We start from the raw sequence: 24,599 nt of genomic DNA, 5'->3' as shown, positions 1-24,599 counted from the left end.
GAGGGGGAGGGGTGATTGGTTACACTTTGTGAGCTGGATGAATAATTGAAGATAAAGAAATGTAATTCTATCCCATATAAGTAGAGATGCTCCACCCAGGTCTAGTGGGGACTCCTGTGTCTGGCCTGGGAAAGCAGTGCTTAGCAGTGCTCCATGACTCAGAGCACAGGGTAAATCTTTTAATGATCCCATATGCCAATTTCATTTGAAAAAAAAAAAAAAAAAGCAACCTGGAAACAGCTTTTTGGCTCTGGTTCATCAGTCAGAATTATTTTACAAATTATAGGAAGTAGAAATAATAAGGGTTTTCTATGTAATATGTGTACTCACCTAATAAATTGTAAGAACCATTTAAAAGACTATAAATTTTAGTAGCACATTTGAGGCTTCGTTTTGAAGAGAAAGTCAAAAGGAAAGAGAGACACATGCAGAGATACAGAGACACTGAGGCATACGCACAGAGAGATATACAGACAGAGACAGAGACAGAGACAGGATTAGTTGTACATTTAGGTCTTTATTCTTCATTCCCAAACTCAAATCTTGCAAGAATCCTTATATGTCATACCTAGGGCATCAGAAATGGATAACTGATTAGGAAAGGAGATTTCCATTTTGTTCTTTGTATTCCCTAGCAGACAATATGGGTCCTAGCAGATCAGCACTATTGTAGTCCTATGCCAGGCAAATGGTGGCACTCCCTTGTGGAGTCAGGGTGCTGCTATGCACTTAGGCTAAACACAAATCACATTCTGGAATTCATTCATTTTTTTGGAACTGAGTTTTAGATTACCAACTCTCAAATCAGATTAGGCTTACCTGAGTAACTTGGTAGAAATTTGAAAGCCCAGCCCTTCCCTTCCTGTTTTAATTAGGGACGCATGTGTATATGTGTGTGTGTGTGTGTGTGTGTGTGTGTGTGTGTGTGAGAGAGAGAGAGAGGGGGGGGAGGGAGAGGAAGGGAGAGGGAGAGAGAGAGGGAGCATGGGAGGGAAGGAGGGAGAGGGGGAGAGAGGGAGAGGGGGAGAGAGAGAGAGAGGAAGGGAGAGGGAGAGGAAGAGGGAGAAGGAGAGGGGGAGGGAGAGGGAGAGAGAGGGATAGAGAGGGAGATTGAGGGAGAGGGAGAAGGAGAGAGAGAGGGAGACAGAGACAGAGAGGGAGGGAGAGGGAGCAAGGGAGGGAGGGAGAGGGGGAGAGGTAGAGAGGGGGAGAGGGGAAGACAGACAGAGAGAGATCTGAACTTTTATTCTTAATAGTGCTCAGGTATTCCTGATAGATTTTCAGAGTTTGAAAACCACTATTTAGAGGCCTAACAGGGGCAATCAGCAGTTTACTTCTTTGCTGATCTCGGCCTTTTAGAAAGAAAAAGGCATTTTAGAATGTTTCAGTTGTAGACAAAGTGGTATGACCTTCCTCCCAGATGTTACAGACTAAATTCCAAAGGTGCATTGAAAAACAAAACAAGATGATTGCAGGTTTTTTGTTTCGTAAGCTTTATGAGATAGATTTCACTACTTAAGTAAATCAACAGTTTCCCACAGCCTTCTTGCAATCTTTGATATGCTCATAAATTCCCTAAATGTTCTAATTTGGAATGGCTATCAAACATACTTAGACCTGGCATTATTATTTTCATATAACATATCCCATGTGATTGTACAGCTCTTCCTTTAGGAAATTCTGCTTTAAAGGAATGTTTTGGAGCTCTATAGGATCTGGTTCAAGTTAGATTTGGTCAGTATGAGCAAAGCCAGAGCAAGGCCCAAGGTTCCTTCTGTGAAAATTAGCACACTCATATCTTGTGCATTAACATGCTGATGCAATTATGTAATATGCAAAGAAATGTTTGCTTCAGGTTTGTGAATGTGTTCCTTGGTATCCTTTTAACATCTTATTATTATTCTCTGTTGCATGGAGCCTCAGCAGAGGACTCTTGCTTCCTTTTCCACTTGATTTCCCCAGGTCATTGTAGTTCTATAAGACATGTGCTAGAGTAGCAAAGAGTAAAATTTTAAATATGCCCAAAGAACAGAAATGTATCTGGTTAACACCTTTTTCTTGGCATTGTCTCAGGGAACAAGAATTATCCATAAGAACAAATCAGCAAAAGCAAAGCACTTGAGCTAGGCAAAAACCCCACTACACATTATTTATATTGAAAGCTTTATATATAACAAACTTTTACAAATCAATAAATATGTTATTTCTTGCATCAATTTCTAAACAGAGCCCTGTGACTAATTCAGGAACTCTGGGTTTGGCTATTAAATCCATCACTATCCTCTAGCTCTGTTTATTTTCTCCCTCTGTGACATAACCATCAGCTCATGTCTTTTGCCCTTCCAAAAGTTGCTTAGAAACCCACCTAGAAGTTCACGACTGCCAGATCAGCTGTCAGAGCCACTTCAGGACTGCACTGGAGCTGAGATTCCTCCAGGACCACACAGACATCTCCACCTCCCCTTGCCCCAGGCAAGGATCAAGGCTTTTCACACTTAATTGCACCAGGCAGAGGATAAACTCAGATTCACAGGGACCAAACCAATCAATTTAAAGAGAGCAAGGAAGCTGAGCTACTGGGGAATGGGGGGGGGGGGGGGGGGTAATGTGGGCATAGTGGCTGAAGGAATCCTGCTAGAAGGAGAGTTAGAAAGAGAGAGAGAGTAGCCTATTTGGTGAGAAAACAGAGCTTGTCTGCTAAGGAGCTTAAGCCCTGGGCATGGATTAATCCTGCAAACAGCCCTGGGAAGTAGATAAATCTGTGCTAATTAAAGCAGTGAAATGTTCTCTACCTGCCTAGTTCCAATCTTGAGAAGAAAAATTATCTTTCCCAGAAAGGCATGAAAAGAGGGAAGTAAAGCATGATGGTTGTTCTCATTATATTGCCATTTGAAACTGGAGGAAAAGACAAGGCCAGTGACCAGGGCTGAGTTCAGCATACCTTTCCCTACTGACCACTTAACCCATACCCTGTAGCTTAGCTTCAGGGCAGAGAGAGGGAGGTGAAGGGGTGGGCCCTGATAAATTGTGTGGTCAACCACACATATGCTGACTATTTAGTGGTCAGTCCTAAGCAGGGGGTTGTATAATTCTCAGGGTCCTTGCAGAAAAAGAAAACCAAGGCCTAGAAGAGTCAGTCACAGGAAAGCTTGAGATTCTAACTGATCGATTCTGGTTTCAGTGTCCATTCCCTTAGTATCTGCTCTTACTGCGTCTCAGTGATATGAAATACAGTAAGATGAAAGGAAAGGGAAACCAGTCCTTTTCCCCCGTGAATCCTGATTTTAATTATGTAACATCCTAAAGACTTGTCTGGGCTTGGTTATAGTGATTGCTTCTTCCTAATGGGTATTTTTGCATGTTCCTGTGCCTATTTAAACATATCTCATCTACCTTAAATATGTCTCATCTACCTTTCTCCATTCCTCCTTGCTTCCAGAAAGCATCCTCAGGTACTGCAAAGAGGTGGGCCTCCTGTGGCCTTCTGTAACTCCTGCCTCTTCCAGGCCTTATAGCAGAAGGGCTGTGCCACATAGTATTTCACAGTCTCTGGAGTATCTGGTCCATGACTACATAGTTGGTAGATGCTCAGTAAATGGGTGGTGCCTGCCTGCTAAGGAACTGGAATAAGAAATGAGAGAAATCAAGAGATGACATCATCAGGAGCCAAGGATCCCTGGAGCCTGCGACTTCAATGTCCTGTGATTTCTCTTCACTGGTTCTTCACTGCCTCTGTTGATTTTACTTTCTAGCCGCCCAATAGACATGTCTGCTTCTTCTGCATTCTCTCCTGTGTGCATGTTTGTAATGGAGTACGTGGAAGGAAGATGCTCTATCTATTCCTATGCTTAAACCACTTCCCCTTCCTTGCTTACTCTATATCTTAGCTAATGAAGAAAGTCCTTACCTATTATTGGAGCTATCCATAACTCTCATTCCTCCTTGCTAATATCTGACAGTTTGCTTGCCATCCCCCAAAGCTAAGTCCTTTCTTCTCTGACTGTCACTGGTCTACCAAGGCCCTCCCCCATCCATTGCAACATTGGCTAACTTCTCTGCCTTCCTCTAGCACAAGGGCTGACAAGTACAGCCAGCCAGCTAAATCTGGCCCAAGGTCTATTTTTGCAATTGACATTTGACTGGGATATAGTCACACTCATTTGTTTATGTATTTGTCTACAGTTTAGGATTTGAACAGTGGTAAAAGAAGGTTTACAGCCTGTAAGTCCTAAAATATGTCAGCTCTGGCCATTTGCAGATAAAGTGTACGGACCTTTGCTCTAACCTCTTCTCACAAGTTCTTCCACACTGCTACTAGAGACAGCTATGTACTTAACCTCTCTGCTGAGCCATCCCAGTGGCTGTTTATGGTCTGAAAACTAAAGGACAAATGTCTAGCCTGGTATTCAGTCCCTTACCATTTGACATTCAGTGATCTTTATGATCTTACCTTCCCAGCATCCTTGTCTACCAAGAAGCATCACTGCTCACACTAGAATACACACTTCATTCCTCCCCTCTTATCTGTACCCCATATCCCAAGGCTTAACAGAAAACTGCTTCTTCTGGGAGTTATACTATGAGTCTACACAGTGATACAGTATAGATGATTCTCTTCCAGTTACCATGAGTAATATCTCAGGGCCATCATAAGCTGTAAATATCACACGTAAAAAATATACTGACTGTAACCGTCCTATGATAGCTTAGCAGCACAGCCTGTGGCTGACCAGCGTTATAGCTCACTGCCACTGCCAGCATTCTGAGGCAGCATTATGGTAGACGTGGATCCCACACAAATTGGAAACAGTATTTCTACTGAATGCATATCATTTTTCTGATACTCATAGAGTTAAAAGTATATAGGAATTTAGCCGGGTACCAGTGGCTCACGCCTGTAATTTTAGCTACTCAGGAGGCTGAGATCTGCGGATCGTGGTTCAAAGCCAGCCCAGGCAGGAAAGACCATGAGACTCCTATCTCCAATAAACCACTAGAAAACCGGAAGTGGTGCTGTGGCTCAAGTGGTAGAGCGCTCGCCTTCAGCTGAAGAGCTGAGGGACAGTGCCCAGGCCCAGAGTTCAAGCTCCATGACTGACAAAAAAATAAAAAATAAAAAAAAAGTATATAGGAATTTAAACTATTGGAAGTTTCAAGCCTTGCGTACTATGATTCCACCATCCCAGATATCTTCTTCTTTGCGTTCCCAGTAGCTTCTTCCAAGCACTTCAAGATCCTCTTTAAGGAAAAGATGGTCTTCCAATGGCCTTATGACTGGTCCTTCTCCACTCTTGCTCTCTTGTATGAGCTTCTCTGAACAGCAGTTATATTGATATTGTAATACATGATTTAGAAAACATCACGATCAAATCCTTGTCATAACTTTTAGGATAAAATCCTAACTATGCAGATGGCTGGGTCTGTGATCTCGATGCTGCCAGACCTCTTCACCTTCTACTCACCATCCTACTTTCTTCTATTCTTTGAACTTAGCTTCTTCCTGCTCCCAAACATGGCAAGCTTGCAAAACGTTGAAAATCCTTCAAGCTTGTTTACACTGTATTCCAAGTGCCTATTTCCATGCCCGGGACACTCATAGCTGGTGTACAGTGAGTATTTGTTAAGTGAATTAATGAATGAATGAGTGGATACATCTTCTTGGTTCCCTGATCAGCCCTGCTGGCTGAATAAACACAGTTCCCAAGTCATTTGTTCAGACGTCAGCAGTCTGAAGTAAAAGGCTGATCGCCTTTCATTTCAAAAGCCCTACTTACCTTTCCATCCATAGGTCCAAACATAGAATGCTTTACCTTGCCATCATTTGGTAAGTATGAGCCACAGGTGGGCTCCTGTCTGGAGGTTTTGGGGCTTGGCCCAGATAGACTGAGCCTACCATCCTGGTGGGGTGGGGGTAGAAGAAGTAAAATATAGTCTTCTGTATCAATGAATTCCTCCTTCATTGACTGGACCATCCTTGGTGGGTATAATATGTAGGTTTTAATATGCAGGTTTTAATATACTGAACATATATATGCTTGCTTGCCATTCACTTAGAAATATAACAACTATACTAGGTTTGATAAATAATCTAGACATTATTTAGGATATACATAAGTTATATACAAATATTAGATCATTTTCTATAAGGGACTGAAGAATCTACTGATGTTGATATTCACAAAAGCCTCTGTAGGGCTGGGAAGGTGGCTCAGTGGTAGAGTGCTTGCCTTGCATGCATGAGGCCCTGGGTTCGATTCCTCAGCACCACGTAAGCAAAAAGAAAAAACCCGGAAGTAGTGCTGTGGCTCAAGTGGTAGAGCACTAGCCTTGAGCTGAAGAGCTGAGGGACAGCGCCCAGGCCCAGAGTTCAGGCCCCCCCCAAACAAAAACAAAAACAAAAAACAAAGGCCTCTGTAACCAGTCCCCCATGGATACTGAGGGAAGACTGTAAGTCATCCTCAGGAGATGGCTGGTGACTGTTGGAAAGGTGGTTACCAAGTTAAGTCAGAAGCAAAAAGGAAATAGGCACCTCATTGAAGACAAGTGTGAAGTCAAAAGCAGAAATTAGGATGACAACAGAAATTAGGATGATTCAGAACACATGGCTCATAATGTTCCAGTAGGAAGAGGTTAGTGTCTGCATGTAAATTGGTACAGACAATTTACATGAGGGGCAGACTTGAAGAAAATGAGTCCCATAGGTAAGCCAGGCTTACCTCAGTGACCCCAACAGAACAGGTACCCCCTGTTCAGGACGAGCCACAGCCTTGAAATGTGTGCAAGGCCTTGCATGGTCCCAGCTGCACACATTAAGGTCTGTTGTTCTGACTGCTGCAGTCAGGGCTCCATGAAGAAGGATCCACCTGCAAAGGCTTTCTCTGATGCTTCTGAGGAAAGGAACCTTTGCTCTGAGCAAGGATGGAAGTGTCAGCCATCAAGGAAGGGTGCCAATGATACTTTCTGTTAAAGGGATTTATAATGGAACTTCATTTTCCACCAATTTACAGACACCTCCTGGGCTCCCTGCTCTTAACAGTCAGCTCTGCTTCAGTAGGCACATGAGCCCTTTTCAAAGGCTCCCTTATGACTCATTGTTCTAGGCTTTGGCCTTGGAACAAAAATGGTTTTGTGCACTTGCTGCTGTGTGTGCCCCTGCTAAAGTGTTTCTCTCTTTCTCTGAAACTTTTCCTCTGTTTCTGTGTTTGTGTGTCTATCTGTCTCTGTCTGTTTTATTTATTTATTTTTTCTGTCGATTGTCTATCTGTCTGCTTGGGTCTAAGTTCTGGTCTAGAAAAAACTCAAGCAGAAACCACTCAGACAAATGCTTATGGAATTAAGCAGATCTCAATTGAATGTTTGAGCTGCTGGGATATATGGAAGAGAACAATTGATTTCCTTATGTTTCTGTAAATTCTGTTACTCAATTATTGTGAAAAACATGCTTAGTCCTCTTCAAGCTGGGCTCTCTGAACACCTCTTCTAATGTATTGTTTAAGACATTCCCCCCTTTCTCCAGAGATGAATAAGCAGATTGCCATCATGGGTGGCAGGCAAACTCCAGCAAGCCAGTAGAGCTGACAGAAGGTGGCATCAACTCCCAGCTCTTCGGAAACCTTTCAGTGTTCCCTCACTCAACCACTGTGATGGATTGTCCTTAACATCCTTGCTATTAGGCATTAATAAGCAGATTGGAGTCACCCCAAGAGGCCCTGGGAAAGCCTCCTCTGCTCTTGACATTATTTACTTAGTGCCTTCTTGGGCAGCAGGCAAAGTGTCCAAGCAGATGGAAATACTCTAATCCTGGCTTCACATTCAGGGCCCCAGGAAGGCAAGAAAGGCCTTGTAATGTTTCACAGAACCTCATTTTTCCCATCCTGTGCTTCTGTGTTTTCTTAGTCTCTCCTTTTTTTCAGTCAACATGGTCAAGGTTGAGTAGGCCCTGAAATCTGCAAAGTGTGTCTTGTATGTATTATCAATGGTCTAGTGGTATGTCTGGCTCTTAGGAAGGTGCTTGTAAATATTTCTTTTCTGTCAAAAGTCAATGGGTACTTCCAGGCTGCAGAGTCAAATCCCTGGAATCCTATTTCCATGTCTCATCAGGGAATTTCCCTTCCTAGTGCAGTGATATCCTCTGTCTATTGAAAGATAGACACCTGCGTGAGACCACCTGAGCCCTTCCCACACTCCCTGTACATACCAGTAACCAGTCTCCAAGCTCCTTCCAGCAGAGTCCTGGAAGGGCCTCAAGTTCTTCCCACACACAGCTCTAGGATCATCTCCTAGTAGCTCCGTTTGCATTTGAGAACAGACAACTGCCTTGTGATGTGGATTGAATGGTGTCCCCCCAAAGCTGTGTTGAAATCCTCTGCTTCTGTATCTGTGAATGTGACCTTATTTGGAGATAGTGTCTTTGCTGATGTAAACAAGTTAAAATGAGATGATAAGATTAAGATGGGCCTAATCCAGTGACTGGTGTGCTTACAGCGGGAGGTCAGGGGACACACTGACACACAGGGAGAATGTCACATGGAGACAGGGAGGAATTGGTGTATGCAGATACATAAGGCCAGGGGTGGCAAGGCTTGCTACAGAAGCTGAGGAGGGGTAGGAAAGTTTCTTCTCTGGAGGCATTAATCGGAGCCAGTGTTGCTTTTGGATTTGTAGCCTTCACATCTGCTGTTTGTGGTGAACCACTCAGTTTGCAGTAATTTGTTATGCAGCCCCAAGAAACTAATATGTCAAGATTGCCTCTTGCATTTTCACTTTAGCTTAGAATCCTATGTACTTGCTACAATGTATGCACCCCTAAGCTGGAAGTCTGTATCTCATCTACTTTGAAAGGGCCAGCATGGGAGGAAAGAAAAGGTATCCCTCTTTTTGTGCAGCTAACAGAAACAGGGTCCTTGTCAGTGCATCCAAAAGGTTGTCAGTCAACATCCTGCCATTAGCCAAGAGGAAACCTATGCATGTAGAAAAGGTAGGGTTTTTACTGGTCTAAGATAAACTAGACTCAACTGTCCTCTGGAGGAAGAAAGAGTGATAAAAATCCTCCAAATGCTCCTCCAGTCCCTAAAGGCTGTAACTATATGACATGATTATTTAAGTAACTTCAAGGTGGTAGATGTCACTGTTTCTGAGGAGAACTTCTTATGTTCATTCTATCCTGAACCCACTTCTCCTGGACTCTCAGTTAACAGGTATATCTTGTTCCCCTCATACACGCTGAAGACCAGGAGTCATCATTGAGTCTTCCCTGTCCCATATCCCCCACTGTAATGCAACGATTACAGTCTGCATTGTGATTCTCCTTCCCTTTCCTGTCAAAGCTGCGCATTGTATCTCACTGGACTATTAGCTGCCTTCCAAGTGGTACCTCTATCTTCAGTGCTGCAAGCAAGCTCATCTTCAACCTCCTCACAGCTCCTGGAATGATCCATTGGAAATAAAGGCTGGCAGACAAAGATCTGGGCCAGGTCTAGCCCACCACCTGTTTTACTACAAACACAAATGAAGAATGGTTTGTACATTTTTAAGTGAATAAAAAATTAAACAAACGATATTTAGTGGCATGCAAAAATTATATGCAACTCCAATTTCAGTGTCTGTAGATAAAGTTTTACTGGAGAACAACCAAGTCCACTTATTTACATACTGTTTGTGACTCCCATAAGTGTGGGGTTACACAGAGACTGAATGGTCCACCAAGTCTAAAATATCTATCTAGTTGTTTGTAGAAACAAAGTTTAGCAACTTCTGATCTACAGGGCAAATCAAACTGAGGCACTCCTCTGCTTGAACCCATCAGGAACGCTTTAGAAAACCCAGAGTGAACCTCAGACCTCTTGACTCCGCTCAGCAGGTGTTGTGGGATATGTCTCCTGCCTTTCTCTGTTGATTCCTTTACCTTGGTTCCATTTTTTGCTACTTTAAATCCTTCAAGAGTCTAATTGGCAATAAAGAAAAACAAGCAGGAGGAAGATGGAGAGGAGGACGGAGAAGGAAAAAGGAGAGAGGAGTTGGGGAAGGAGGATGAATAAAAAAGATGTCCAGGGAGAAAGAACAGTAAAAGAAGAAGGGGAATGGAAAAGAAGAGAAGAGGAAAAAAAGATAAAAAGAGGAGATCAGGGAAGAAGACAGTAGAAAAGAGCTGTGTTTCTAATGAACTCGACCATGAATACAGTCCCTAAAAATTATTAAAATAAAGCCACTAAGACAAAATGAAACACTGTAAATCACAGGACATCTGAGAACACACTGTTCTTGCCTTGCTTTTGACCTTGCTGCCTTCTGTTAAGAATGCTCCAATTTGGTGTCTGTAGGTAAACGGATGGTCTTATTCTCTTGCCCTGCAAGTCACCTTATAGCCACCTTTTATCGAATGTTATATTAGGAACTACCCTAGGGAGTCATAATTGTGTCCATTATAGCTTCAGTTCCTTGGATTTCTGGGTATTTCTTTACTCTGTTTTTCCCCCCCAGGAGATTCTTGGCTCCTCAAGGAAAGTGTTGCCTCATTCAACTTCTGTGTAATGTTAAAAGAAGTGAATATATATGTGAGGAAAAAAATAATCTCAGCTACTCAGCAGTATCCTATGATGCCCACATAGGAATGAACTATATCTCTGTGTCTTAAAATAATTATATATTATTTTTCACCTGTGTAACTTTGTCAAAGTTTCTTTAACAGCAATATATTTTGCTCTCCACAAGAATTCTTTTCTTATATACAAGAGAAGATTAGATGAGAAAAAAGAGGTTACAGGAAATGATTTGGTAATGTTGGAGGAGTCAGGGGCCTAGAAACCCCTGTGTTTATATGGACCACATTCTTTCAGTTTACGTTCATCAGAACTTGTATACCTACTTAGTGACAGGCATCAAACAAGACCTTGAAAGTCCAAAACAGAAGGAGGGAGAATAAGAAGGAGGGAGGGAGGAAAGGAGTGGAAAAGAAAAAGGAAGAACAAAGGGATGGGGGGAGGGAAGGAGGGAGAAAGAGGGGAGAGGAGGAAGAGAAGAAGAAGAGAAAGAAAGAAAGAGAGAGAGGAGAAAAGAAGGACTCAGAGGAAGAACAAAAGAGAAGGAGAAAGAGAAAAACAAAAGCAGAGTACTGTTGTTACCTGGCTGGATGTTTCTTCCCAGTCTACAGAAGTCTAGTCAGATATACCCAACTTCAGTGTTGATAGTGACCTACCACTGAACCATCCAGCAAAGGCTAGAGCAGCAAGGACAAAAGTTTACAACATGTCACTTGCCTTTACTCTTGAAGGAAGGACTGGCTCTACATGAAGTGTTTATTCTACAACTTGGAGGGATGTTTGAGAAGAAAAATGCTTTTGCTCAGGATAAAGGTGTGAGGATGGGAAGAGGAGACATTATGCATTTATTACCAGTCTATAGGACTTCAACTGGGTTTGTCCTCTGGTACACATCCTCAGTGAGGACCTTCCCAGAAGGCTTGTGGTCATCCATTGTGTGTGTATATGCACGCACACGCGAGCACACGTGCATGCGTGTGCACACACACATACACACACACACACAAGCTGAGTCAAAAGCTAGCTCAATACAGGACTGAGCCTCATTCTATGCTGCATGCCTGTGTCATGCTAATTCACTCAATCCTCACATGCTCCCGTGATAGAAGTCCTATTACTATCTTTGTTTCATAGAAGAGGAATCTGAGGCATGGAGACAGGAAGAGAAAGGTTGAAGTGTTGGTAAGAGGTAGACAGAACAATGGCTTTCTGCCCCAAGACAGTGCCCAGACATTGGGACAAATCAATGTTAAGTACAAAGGGAACAGTGAAGATAATATAGGGGACTCTCAAAGATAAGCCCAAAGTGCTCATTTTAAAGTATTAAAATACACTTTAAAATTTTTGCCATTTTTTTCCATTAAAATATGCTTGTATGTGTTCCTGGGTATGTAGTGATGGTAATTGGAATTAACATCGTTCATTAGTCTAATGTTTTCTACAGCTTGTTTGTTTTTTTTTTTTTGATACAAATTTCAAATTCTAGGGTTTTTGTACCCTAGGATATATTTGTTCTTTCTCTTTTGTGAAGGTGCCAAATACAATTATAGATGCATTTACACACATATATTCATGCAAATTTATTTGCATATACCTATCTATAAATGTACAAAGATAAGTAAGTGATTTTAAAAAAGTCCTGTATTCTCCTTGTAGATTCTTCTTCCATTTTGTTAGGAAACAATGGGCTTATATTTGCTACCATACCCTCTCTTTTAAAAAAGTTATATTTTTATTATATTTAATAGTTGTACAAAGCAGTTATCATACAACATGTCAGTTTATAAGTATATGACAGCCAATGTACATTATATGTATGTATGAAAATAACATGATTTTGTTTTATTAAAATGTGCTTTTAATAAAAGAACCTTTCAATTGCAAAACAAAAAAAAAATACAGTTGTAATGCATGCTTATCAAATAAACACGGTAAATTACTAAGCCTTTCTCAGAAACTACAGTCTAGGCCTGACCGCCACAGCTCATCAATGCCAGCAGAGTCGCTGTTCACAGGACTGGCTCCGCTGCATTTAGTTTTGTAGAGAGCTGTGTATTTTGTTTGCTAGAGCCTGGGCTGAGGTAACCCAAATGAATCTTCACTCACCCTCCAACAACACTGTGAAATTCTAAAGAGTAGTTCCCAGGGTGGTTGGAATGAAGGCGAGATTTACAGTAAGGATGTAGGCATGACACTGTTTCCCGATTCCTTGTTAGCAATGCATGGATTTGGTAGAAGAATATCGTAGAGTCAATGGACATGTCAATGAGGAAAGTATTCAGAAAGGAGAGAGAAAATGTGAAGGCCTAAGTCTTATCTGACATCTGACATCCGGTGTTACGTAAATGAGTAGACACCTGCACATATAAGCAACTTTTATTCTGTCCAAAGCTTACCTGGAACTCCCATCCTCTGAACATACCACTTAAGGGACTGAATTTGAATCTATGTATGCATAAGCAAGGAACTTGTTAAATAAGACAGGGCACATTTATTCAAGAGAATTCTGTGTAGATGTGTGCCAATATGATGATTGTATGTATCTATCCAATGGTCCTGTTGATATTTTTTATGAATGATGAACACAGTATAGATAGAAATGACTGACTCTTTTTAGAAGGATATATAAGATATGCTTAGCAACAATTGCTATTGACAACTAATTCTGAAGTCTTGACTCAGTTTTCACTTTTCACCTTATACTTTCTACAGTTTGAAGAAGATATTCCTGTCATGTGAACATGTGTATTATTTTCATGATAAAAAGAAAACTAGGGGGAAAAAGGCTTGAAGGCTTTTCCTCTTTGGTGACGCTAAATTGAACTTCAACTCCTCATTTCTCAGGGGGACACTTTTCTGCAAATTCTAAAGTGGAATTCATATCTCCTTGCCTTTTCTTTCTTTTGTACTGTAGCCTACAAGCTCTGTATGTGCATGTGATGGAACCAGGTGCCCAGAGAGACAAGTACATCTAAAATTTTCTCCAGGCTGTTTACAGAGGGCCCAGAGTTTCACACTATCCTTTCCCACCTGCCTCTGACAACTGCCTGGACCCAAAGTCCCTCTCCCCTTCCTTCCTGGAGACATGTGGGTCTGTTTCCACTGTAGAGGGAAATGCCAAAATCATCTTTGGTAGAGGGCTGGAGACAGCAGCTAGCCAGCAGCAGAAAGAGGCAGGCAGCTGTTTTCTGAGGCATGTGACTCGAGTGAAACCTCAGTAGGCAAACACACCGCCCCACAGAAAGGGAAATCCAGCCATCCAAGAGCTTTATGGGGCCCGACATCAGCTTCCACTGTTTATTTGGGCTCTTAGTTTCATGTCGGTCGCTAATATCTAAATCAACAATACCTTGCTGGCCCGACAGGCAGTTCTATTCCCTCTTTCCAAGGTGGGAGGAAGTTCCTTGCCAGTGGTTTTTGGCTTTATTATGCTGTCTCTGCTATCTGGACACTAGCATAGGGGTAACATGTACAGCCCCACAACACCCCCACATACTACTCCTACAACATATACGCTCACACTGTACTCTCAAGACTCCATTCATGTTGAAAGCAAACTTTCAGAAGAATAAAAGGCACTGGCAAAACTGCATTTCACAGTTTTCTGCTTTAGGGAACTGGAGGCTTGGCAAGAGGAGCCATTTGTTACTATGGTTGCCTACGAGGGGCACCTGTAAGCAGTAAGAATGTCTTAGGCCATGGTGTTTATAGACATAGGAGAATTCAGGAAACTGGGAATTCATCCATCATTTCTCCTTTAGGAGGTTTGTTGCTCTATGCTGGGGTTTGTGGTTTTTTTTTTTTTTTTTACCTTCCCCACCCCTTGCCAAGCTTATCATTTTTTTAACCTTGAAATTAGGGTGCTCAGGATAGAGTTGTTGAAAGACTGCTTTGTGAAGGCAGTTCAAGCAAGCAGACACATCTTCAGAGAATGTTCTAGACTTTAGCTAGCACTACTCCCTCCGCCTCCCTAAACTAACTTCCAACCACTTTTGTTGGAAGTTTTGAAATTTGATGCTCAGGATAGAAGCTTATAAAAGTTGTCCTTTGAGGGCAGTCTGTCCAAGTAGACACATCTTGAGAAAACATTCTGTTGTTCAGAAAGGTGAGGCTAGGGTGGGGTTGAGTGTGGAAGTTAACAGAAAAGAAAGGCAGGAAATAATTCTAAAGTGTGTTTCTTGCAAGGGAAGGGGCTGGAGCCCGGCTGCATGGATGTCTCCCCATAGCCTGGGTACAGAACTGATTTCAGCAGCAGAGGGAGGCTGCACCCCATTGTCCTTTTACCTGTGGAAATAGTATCATGTACTGTACATTCCAGGCATCTTCTTTCTTCTGAGGCTGGGAATGCCTGGCACTCATGGGCCATCAATAAATATTTATTGAATGAAGGAATGGCAGCCTCCTAGTGCCGTGGTCCAGATATTTCTGGATGGCTCCCTACATACATATAAAGGGGTTTGGGCCATCTGGTGGGCATGAAGATGTAATGTGCCTGAACATTACCTCACTGTCTGAATATCTTTTCTTCTTTATTTATTGCACTTCCTTGGTGAGCTCATCCAGCCTCAGGACTTTAAATACTAGTTGTATACTGATTACTCCCAAATCTCTATCTCCATCCTAGGACCCCCTCCTGAGTCCTAAGCCTGTGTGACCATGGCCTACTGGACATTTCTAATTACTATGCTTAATAGGCATCCAGACCTTTCCAGAATGAACTCCTGATTATCCTATGATACTCGCCTCTCTTGTAGTCCCACTCCCCTTAAGAAAGGTTACTCCTCTTTCAGGGAAACCTTAGACACTTATTCTGGTCTTTCCAGTGTTTTCATACTCATATTTACTTCATCAGCATTTCAGACATGTACCTAAAGTATAGCCCAATTCAACACGTATCCTGATAATGCTTACTTCTGTCCTTCTGGCCATACCTAAACACCATATCATTCTTTGGTTTTTCAAATACGCCCTATCTTATCCCTAGGTACTCTTTTGCCCTGTTGTAGTTATGTTCCATCTTTCCCTGGCAGCTTAAGTGTTCCTTTAGAAAGATGAATGGTCCTAACATGTCAGTCCTCTGCTCCAAATCCACATCTGACTTCAAGTGCAAGCCAGAGTCATTACTTGTTCACAATGGCTATAAGCTCTCCACTGTCCCCTCAGTTCATTTCCTTTCTACTCTTTCTTCATTCTGTACTCCCTCAGACTTAGTTTCTTCCTAGTCTCCAATCCAAGAGAGCAGATTTCTACTTCATTGGTCCCTTTGCTTGAAACACTTATACCTAAATATCTCATGATTTGCCTTCTCAGCTCTTTTAAGACCTCTAAATATCTCTAAAATACAAGAACATTTACTGTCCAACACTACTTCTATGACTACTGCTCCTACTCATTCTCCACTTAGCCCCACTTTACATGTGTGAGTCTTTTCGTTTATGTGCTTTATTGACTAATTTCTCCTTCTAGAATGTAGGCTTCATGAGAATAGGACTTTGTGGATTTATTTTGCTCAATTCTATGCCTTGAGTTCCTAGAACACTGACTTCTCATTAGGGTCTCAATAAACTTTTAATAAATGCAGAAGGGAGAGAAGAGGGAAAGGTGGATGGAATGGAAGGAGCAAATGAGCAAGGGACAAAGAGAAGGGAATCATAAATCCTATTAGGCTACAACTCAAGCATTTTATTACAGACTTATTTCTTAAACTTTTTGATCGTGAGCAGTAAGAAATACATTTTATATTATGACACAGCTCATAATGTATACGTATAGGTGAGTATGTCTGTATGTGCACAGTACTTTCTGCATGGCATCTACTTTTTTGTTTTTTTTTCTTATTTTTTTTCTCTTCATATTTTCTTATCTTAATATTTTCTTTTTTAATTTATTAATTTTTGTCATCAAGGTAATGTACAGAGGGGTTACAGTTACATAAGTAAGGTAATAAGCACATTTTTTTTGTCAACTTGTTATCCCTTCTCTCATCCTATCTTAATAAAATATTTTATCTTTTCTCTTATTAATAAAATACTGGATGAGACTCATTAAACCAATGATGGGTATGCATCATGACTGAAAAACATTGTATTGAGGAACTAGAAGCTCTTTGAATAAGATAAAGGCTTAAATGCAAATGTGATGATAAATCACACATATTATTCTGTGAATTAATTAAATTGCTTAAATCAGACTGGCTTCTATGAAATGTTGGTGTTTATTTAGAGCCATGGAGGAAAAAAACAATTTTCCAGCATGGGAACTCTGAGGAGAAAGGGTGGTTTGGTTTGGATGATGATGCTGAGATGTTTAAAATACTAATGGTATCAGAGAAGATAGTGGAAAGGGAGATAATACAGAAACTACATCCCCATAGTATTTGGGGCTCAAGTTTACCTTATGTTGTTGCATTTGTTAAAACTAGAACAAGCATAATTTCAGGCTGTCTGATACTCTGTCATCTCAGAGAGTTTTAATCTTCCTCTTCCAGTGGAGGCTGTATATCCAGTGTTTACCTATACTTCTGTCATCTGCACCAATGCTTCTCTCAGAAAGATGTAATTGGTTCTAGATGTTTCCATTCTACTATCTCCTGTCAAACTGGGTGAGTTGCAAAAGTAGGCTTGAGACAATTCAGTTCACACAATGATTATTTAGGCATGCAGAGCCTTTGTCATATGCCAGGCATTGTTCTATGTAATTTACAAGAATGGTATGAGATTTAGGCACCAATTATGGATCTGAGGCATGATTAAGTAACTTACTTGGCTTGTAAATGGTGGAGCCAGGATTCTAACCCAGGCAATCTGACTCCTGAGCTCTTGTTCTTACTCACTGCTTATTCCTAAAAAATATGATGACTTTTAGGGTAGTGAGAATTATGTCATCCTGTTGCTTCATGTTGGAAAGAGGAAACTTCAGAAGTATTGGAGGTATATCAGCCTGCTAGACTAGGGCAGGAGCATCCGAGTATGAGTGCCTTTACCTGTTCACTCTGACTTCAAGTTTTGCTAGTTCAGTTAGTCAAGGCCAAGGAATTGATTATCCAAGTCAGATAGTGTGTACTGGCTATACACCTCTTTTGTTACTTAATTGCTGTTTAGAAACTATGGATCTTAATGCCTATGGCCAGCTCTGTGCTTACAGTTCATCACAGTCCCTACCAACCTACCAGTACCTAGGGTTTCTACCTTCCTCTTCATTTCTGCTGCTTGCCTAATCTTTTTTTTTTTTGGGGGGGGGGGTCTGGTCGTGGGGCCTGAACTCTGGGCCAGGGTGCTGTCCCTCAGCTCTTCAGCTCAAGGCTAGAACTCTACCACTTGAGCCACAGTGCCACTTCCGGCTTTTTTCTTTTTGCTTATGTGGTGCTGAGGAATCAAACCCAGGGGCTCAGGCATGCAAGGCAAGTGCTCTACCACTGAGCCACCTTCCCAGCCCTGCTTGCCTAATCTTGAAGCCTGTGTGTGTGTGTGTATGTGTGTGTGTGTATGAGAGAGAGTAAGAGAGAGAGAGAGAATCACTATTTAAAGTAAGACTGTCAACTTAGTTTGCTTCAGGTTTCTTAAGTTAACCTAGCCACCATTTGCTCATATTACCACTCTGAAATTAAGAGGTAAATTGGGTGTGGTTTTCTTTCCCCATTGCTTTGCATCTAGGTGGAAATATCTGGCCAGGAGCTGGTGGCTATAAACGTAGCTACTCAGGAGGTTGAGATATAAGGGTTGAGCTTTGAAGTCAGGCCAGGCAAGGAAGTCTGTGGTTATCTCCAGTTAACGATCAAAATGTCAGAAGTGGACCTATGGTTCAAGTGGTAGAGTACTAGCCTTGACTAAGAAAGCTAAGGGACAGTTCTCAGGCCCTGAGTTTAATCCCTAGTACTGGCAAAAAGATTTTTTTAAATCTGGTTCCCATTCACTGGATGGAAACCCATTGGGAGCACTGTCCTAAAGGAACAATATGGTAATGCTTTATTTGAAATTGACACAATAATTTTTGACCCAAGAATGAATAGTGGGAAGACACAGGCAAGGCATCAAGTGTAAGGAATAATGGGTGGATGAGTGAGAGGAGATAGATTCACCAGACAAGCTCAAAGGCGTTTAGGAACTGGCCTGGAATTGGAAGCAGAAAAACAATGGAAGGGACTAAAAGTTCAGTTCAGTGAAAGCATTGTTGGCTGACCAGGCACATGGTACTTGTTTTGGCAGGTGGGTGCCTTTCTGAGGCACAGGCTTTAGGTATCTGGAGAACACTTGGCTTCAATTGGTCATTAATGCTTAAGTATTTAATGAGCCCTACTAAGGGTCTGAGTTAATTGTAACTGAATGCACGTTTACTATTGAAAGCTTCAGCTCTTAATGAGCTTTATGCTAAAGATGCTAAAGAAGAAACTCAAGATTTGCCCCATTATCTCTAGTATCTGCACGTATTCAACCCCAGGCTCTTAAAAGGGCTAATAGCACTTGTTCTTTTTTATTTTTTAATGATGAGCATCATGCCAAGACATTATTTATGCCAAAAGATGTCAGTTAAATGCAGTGTGAGAGATGGAATGAGCTGGGTGAATCTTTTTCTCTAGAAATATTTCAGAATGGAGAAAGTAAGAGTACAGACATTATAGTTGAGCAGATGGTTTAAATTCTGACCTTGATACTTTCTATCTTTGGTACAGGGCCGATAATTAACCCCCATGGGTCAGTTTCATTATTTGTAAAGTAGAGTGAATAGAGTTTATAGCTCACAGAGTTGTTTTAGAAAGATGGGGAAAAAAAGCCCTGAGAAATGATTGGCATGTGCCTGATGCATAATATACATTCAGTAATTAGAATTTTATATCCTCAGCTTCTTAAAATACTTCAAAGAAATCTAGGTGAAATTGGCCTATGATCTATGACAAAACTATATTTTATGATGATCACTGAAAAAGAGTAAACAAGAAGTAAGAAGGCCCCTGGCTTGCTTCTTCTCCAACAAGATGTATCAAAGCATTTAAGCTATAAGAAATAGGTTTAACAGTGTAAAGTCAGACAAGCCTGACCTCCTTGACCTGTATTTACTAATATGATAACCACATATCTATGGAAAATATTTCTCTCTATGTAAGAAAGTAATATACAAGGGAAATTTTATGAAAGTTATTCTTAAATACCCATTTTTGCATATACAGCCATCTTAAAATATCATTAGTTTCTATCACTTTCAATTCATCTGTCTGGGCACAAGTATTTATATTTTCAAACTCACATTTAAGAAAAATGGGAGCTTACTATTTATAAAATTTATACTTGCTATTTTCCCTTGAGTTTATCTTGCAATTCTTATTAAATAATGTACTAAAAATTTTACTTACAAATGGATATATTGTAGTACAGCTTATGGGAGATCTAGTTTATTTAAACACTTTTATTTAAAATATAGGTTTTTAAAAAAACACAAATACATGGAGAACTTTGTAATATGTTAATCTTTTTTTAAACACATTTCTGGTCTATTTCCTTTTGGCCCATTCCAAGAAGTGTAATTACTAAGCCAAATGATATGCCAAATTTCTTTCCTGAAAGTTGTACCAGTTCTAACTCCTGATAGCATTGAAAGAAGAAGCCCATGCCAAACAGGCCTCAAAAACACTGGGCATCATAACAAATTCTGTTCTGAAGGATGATTTTATCTGGGAAGAGTTTTTATTAGTTGGCTGAGGAAATCTGAAACAAAAACCAGTAGATATACACCCTAACCTTTTAAGAATGTTTTTTATTGTAAAAATGCTGTACAGAGGGGTTACAGTTACATGAGTAAGGTAATGAGTCCATTTCCTATCAAGCATTGTTACCTCATTCTTTGTTTTTCCCCTACCATCCCTTCTCTCCTCACCTCTTCAACTCATTCCCCCACCTCAAGTTGTAAAGTTCATTTTCAACATAATGTCTTGTCAACCTGTATCCTTATTTCAACATTTTGTTATTTCCCTTCCCCTGCTCAAATTAGAAAAGTGTATATACAAGATTCACGGTACCAGAATCAAATACAGTGAAAACAGGGGTTATTCCATGGGGTAAGAACATACAAAAGAAATAAGAAAATCACATAGTAGATTATACATACATTAAAAACAATAGCAAGAAAGAAAAAAAACACTGTGTCCCTATCTTGGGGCTCATTTCACTTAACATCATCTTATATAGTCATATGTACATGGCTTTTGACCTTTTCTGCTTGTCCCAGATATATACTAGTTATTGCAAATAAGGGAAACCAGGGGACCTATGTTTTTTGGTTCTGGCTTACTTCACTCAATATAATTTTTTATTAATACTTTTTTTATTGTGAAAATACCATACAATTATATGAGCAAGGAAAAGAGTACATTTCTTATCAAGCATTGTTGCCTCCTCCTTTGTTTGCCCCCCCTCCTCTTCCCCCCCCCCCCGCCAAAAAAAAGTTGTAAAGTTCGTTTTTCTACATAACATCTTGTACATCTCATTGTTGCAATGGGTCCACCTGTATCCCTAGTTAAACAATTTGTTTGTTTCCTTCCCCTCCCCAAATTACACCAACATCAAATACAGTGAAAACAGGGGTTATACTGTGGGGGAGGGACATACAAAGCAACAAAGAAATCATCTTATAAATATGTTAGAAACAATAGTAAGAAAGAAAAACAATTTGAGTCCTTATCTTAGGGTTCATTTCGCCTAACATCAACTTATCTGACTATTTCTGCTTGACTCAGACATATACTAGTTATTGCAAATAAGGGAAACCATGGGACCTATGTTTCTTTGGGCCTGGCTTACTTCACTTAATAGAATTTTTTCCCAGTCTTTCCATTTCCTAACAAATGGGGCGATGCCATTCTTTCTGATGGAGGTATAGAATTCCATTGTTTGTGTGTATGTGTGTGTGTGTGTGTGTGTGTGTGTGTGTGTGTGTGTGTGTGTGTGAATCTATCTATCCATCGATCGATAGATAGATCGATAGATAGATCGATAGATAGATAGATAGATAGATAGATAGATAGATAGATACCACATTTTCTTGATCCATTCATCTACTGAGGGGCATCTGGGTTGGTTCCATATCTTAGCTATGGTAAATAATGTGCTGGTAGCTTTAGTATAGCCTTGTTTATGATCATTTGGGTAAATGCTCAAAAGTGGGATTGCTGGGTCATAGAGGAGTACTGTGTGGAGTCTTTTAAGGAAACTTCATACTGCTTTCCAAAGTGATTGAACAAGTTTACACTCCCACCAACAATGCAGTAGTGTTCCCTTCTGGCCACATCCCCTCCAGCATCTGTTGTTGTTAGATTTTTTGATTATAGCCCTTCTAACTGGGATGAGGTGGAATCTCAATGTTGTTTTGATTTGCATTTCTTCTGTGGCTAGAGAAGTTGGTCATTTCTTCATGTGTCTATTGGCCATTCTTATTCCATCTTCAGAGATGTTTTTCTTTAAGCCTTTAGCGCACATATTTATAGGGTAGTTGTTTCTTTGAGGATTTGTTGTTGAGGGATTTAGTTTTTTAGTTCTAAGTATATTTTAGATATGAGACCCTGTCCATTGTATGGCTAGTGAAGATCTTCTCCCAATCTGTGGGCTTTCTATTGATCTTGTTAGCTATGTCCTTTGCCATGCAGAAGCTCTGCAATTTGATGCAATCCATTTGTCCAACCTTTATTTGATTTGTTGTGTTTCTGGGTCTTTATTAAGAAAATTTTGGCCTGTGTCAAGGAGCCCTAGAGTTTCTCCTATTCCTGTAATTTTTTCAGGTTATACACTCTAACCTTTTGCCTGTCCAGATAAAGGATGAATGAAACTCAGCAAGTCAAGATTTTATTGCATATTAGGTTGGCTGGATCAGGAGACTGGAACTATATTGTTCATTTATAACAAACGAAAACTCAGAACTATTCCTATGTTATATTATTAGAAATACCAGTTGGCATAGTAGACTTTTCCCACTTATAAAGAGGGACTTTTGTGTTTGTCCTTTGGAAGGATTTGGGGAGGAATTTAATAGCAAGTCGTATAGTTGAATATCTGCAGAGTTGCACATGTTACAGCAAATCACTAGCTAATTACTGCTGTGTGTTGGGGGGATATTATAATTGTGGGGGAGCAGGGAATTGGACATCTGGTAGGAACACCTTTTAGGAGATAACAGTACTGGCATGAATTAGATCTAGCTGAATTCAGAGTGAATTATGGTAGAGTGATTATTCAAAGCATGCATGCAGATTTCTCCAGAGCAACCCTCACGTTCTTCCAACTAGATTGTATATTCAGCTATGTATTTAGCAAGAACAGTAGTTTCCAAACTTCAGCAAGCATCAGAACCACCTCATGTGGTAGGGTGGCTGAACTATTAATGGGCCCCACCCACAGGATTTCTGACTCAGTATGTCTAAGATTGGGCTGAAATTTGGCGTTTATGCTGACATAGAAAATCCTGACCACACTTTAAAGACTATTGGCTGTAGCCCACCCCCCACCCCTACCCCCAGCAATTTTACTACAATAAATTAAATCTCACCTGCCTTGGATTTGTGTTTCTCTTCCTGGGAGGCCATTGATATTTGCATATCAATAACATTAAGCTTCACCAGAAGGCAGTCTTTTTAGTATTTCTCCAGGACATGTTGTCATGTCTTTAGAATATGTAAACACAGTGAATATACCTCTCTGCTTGATCTATATCTCCACCTGGTGCACACATGTAGTTGACTATATATTGCATGGGCATGCCCGATATCTCAAGAAAGAAATGGTTTCTAGCTAGTATTAGAAACAGCCTCTGCTTTTCAAAAGCAGAACTATCAAATTTAACAATTACTCACAAAGAGAAGTGTGACATGTCAGACTTGTTTTAGAGAGATGGGAAGCTCTTACATTTCCAGAAGTACATCTGTGATGACTCCAGGAGTGAGTGGCCTGGGAAAGAAGAAGGGACATTTCACAATTGTAAGGAAGAGGGGAATCTCAGCCACCCAGACGCTGAGCTATAGTCAGCAAGCAAGACAGTATGTTTGGTTCAGCCCTGTTCCAGGGAAATGACTCCAATCCAAACACATGAGCTGGCCAGAAAGCAGGATTATTTAATCACCTGGAAGCTTGGCCCTGCCACTGCAGCTGTTGGAGGAACCTGTCACAGTTGGCTTGCCAAGGACCCAGGGATGTATGTATCCCAACTTGACACCTGGGCCTTGAAACAGCCAATGAGATTCCATCCAGTGAACAGTGTGGCCTGCAGGATCCAGAGTACTGGTGCAAAAGGGGTCACTTTTCATAAGAATAATTCCTCAAACAGGAAATAAACTGGATTTGGGAAGGAAGAAGTGTGGGTATCCAATTAGATAATCATCGCTAGCTCTATCTTGTTAGTATAAAACATTTTGATGTTATTCCCTGGAGACCCAAATGCATCTGAGACATTTCCTTCCCAAGTTTACTTTAAAAATTGTTTTAAACTCATATTGAAGAGTTGGAAACAAATGTCGTCATTCAATACGGATTTATTTTAGGAGCAGCGGAGGATTAATTTGCAATGAGGTCATCCTTTCAGAAACAACTCTGAATAAGGGGGAGTGTTAGGGACTAAGGTAGACGTTAGTAAGTTCTTCTTTACTTAAATCATATTAGCAGGATGGCAAGACAATATGAGAATGAAAAGAAATAGAATGCCAGTTGAACATTTTAATAAGGGATTGAAAATAGCTATTTAGTTTTAAGTATCTGTTTCCAAATACTTGGAGGGAAGGAGGAAAGGAATGGTATAAGAAAGAGAGGAAGAGTGTGGGTTTGGTTACATAGCCTAAGTGGGTCGTACATTGATACGTATGACTAAGATATCTTACAAAGTAATAACCAATGCCTTACTAGGATTTGAACTCAGGGCCTTGACACTTGCCAGGATAGCACACTACAAGTTGAGCCACATCTCCAGCTTGCTTTTTTTTTGTTTGTTTGTTTCTGGTTATTCTTTAGATAGAGTCTTACCAACTTTTCTGCCTGGGGGGTGGCCTTCTGCTCTCAGCCTCTTGAGTGGCTAGAAGGACAGGTGTAAACC

This window comes from Dipodomys spectabilis, unplaced genomic scaffold, assembly GCF_019054845.1.
Source record: "Dipodomys spectabilis isolate Male_0828 unplaced genomic scaffold, ASM1905484v1 ptg000081l, whole genome shotgun sequence".
In the NCBI taxonomy this organism is placed as follows: Eukaryota; Metazoa; Chordata; class Mammalia; order Rodentia; family Heteromyidae; genus Dipodomys; species Dipodomys spectabilis.
This window is presented reverse-complemented; position numbering follows the sequence as displayed.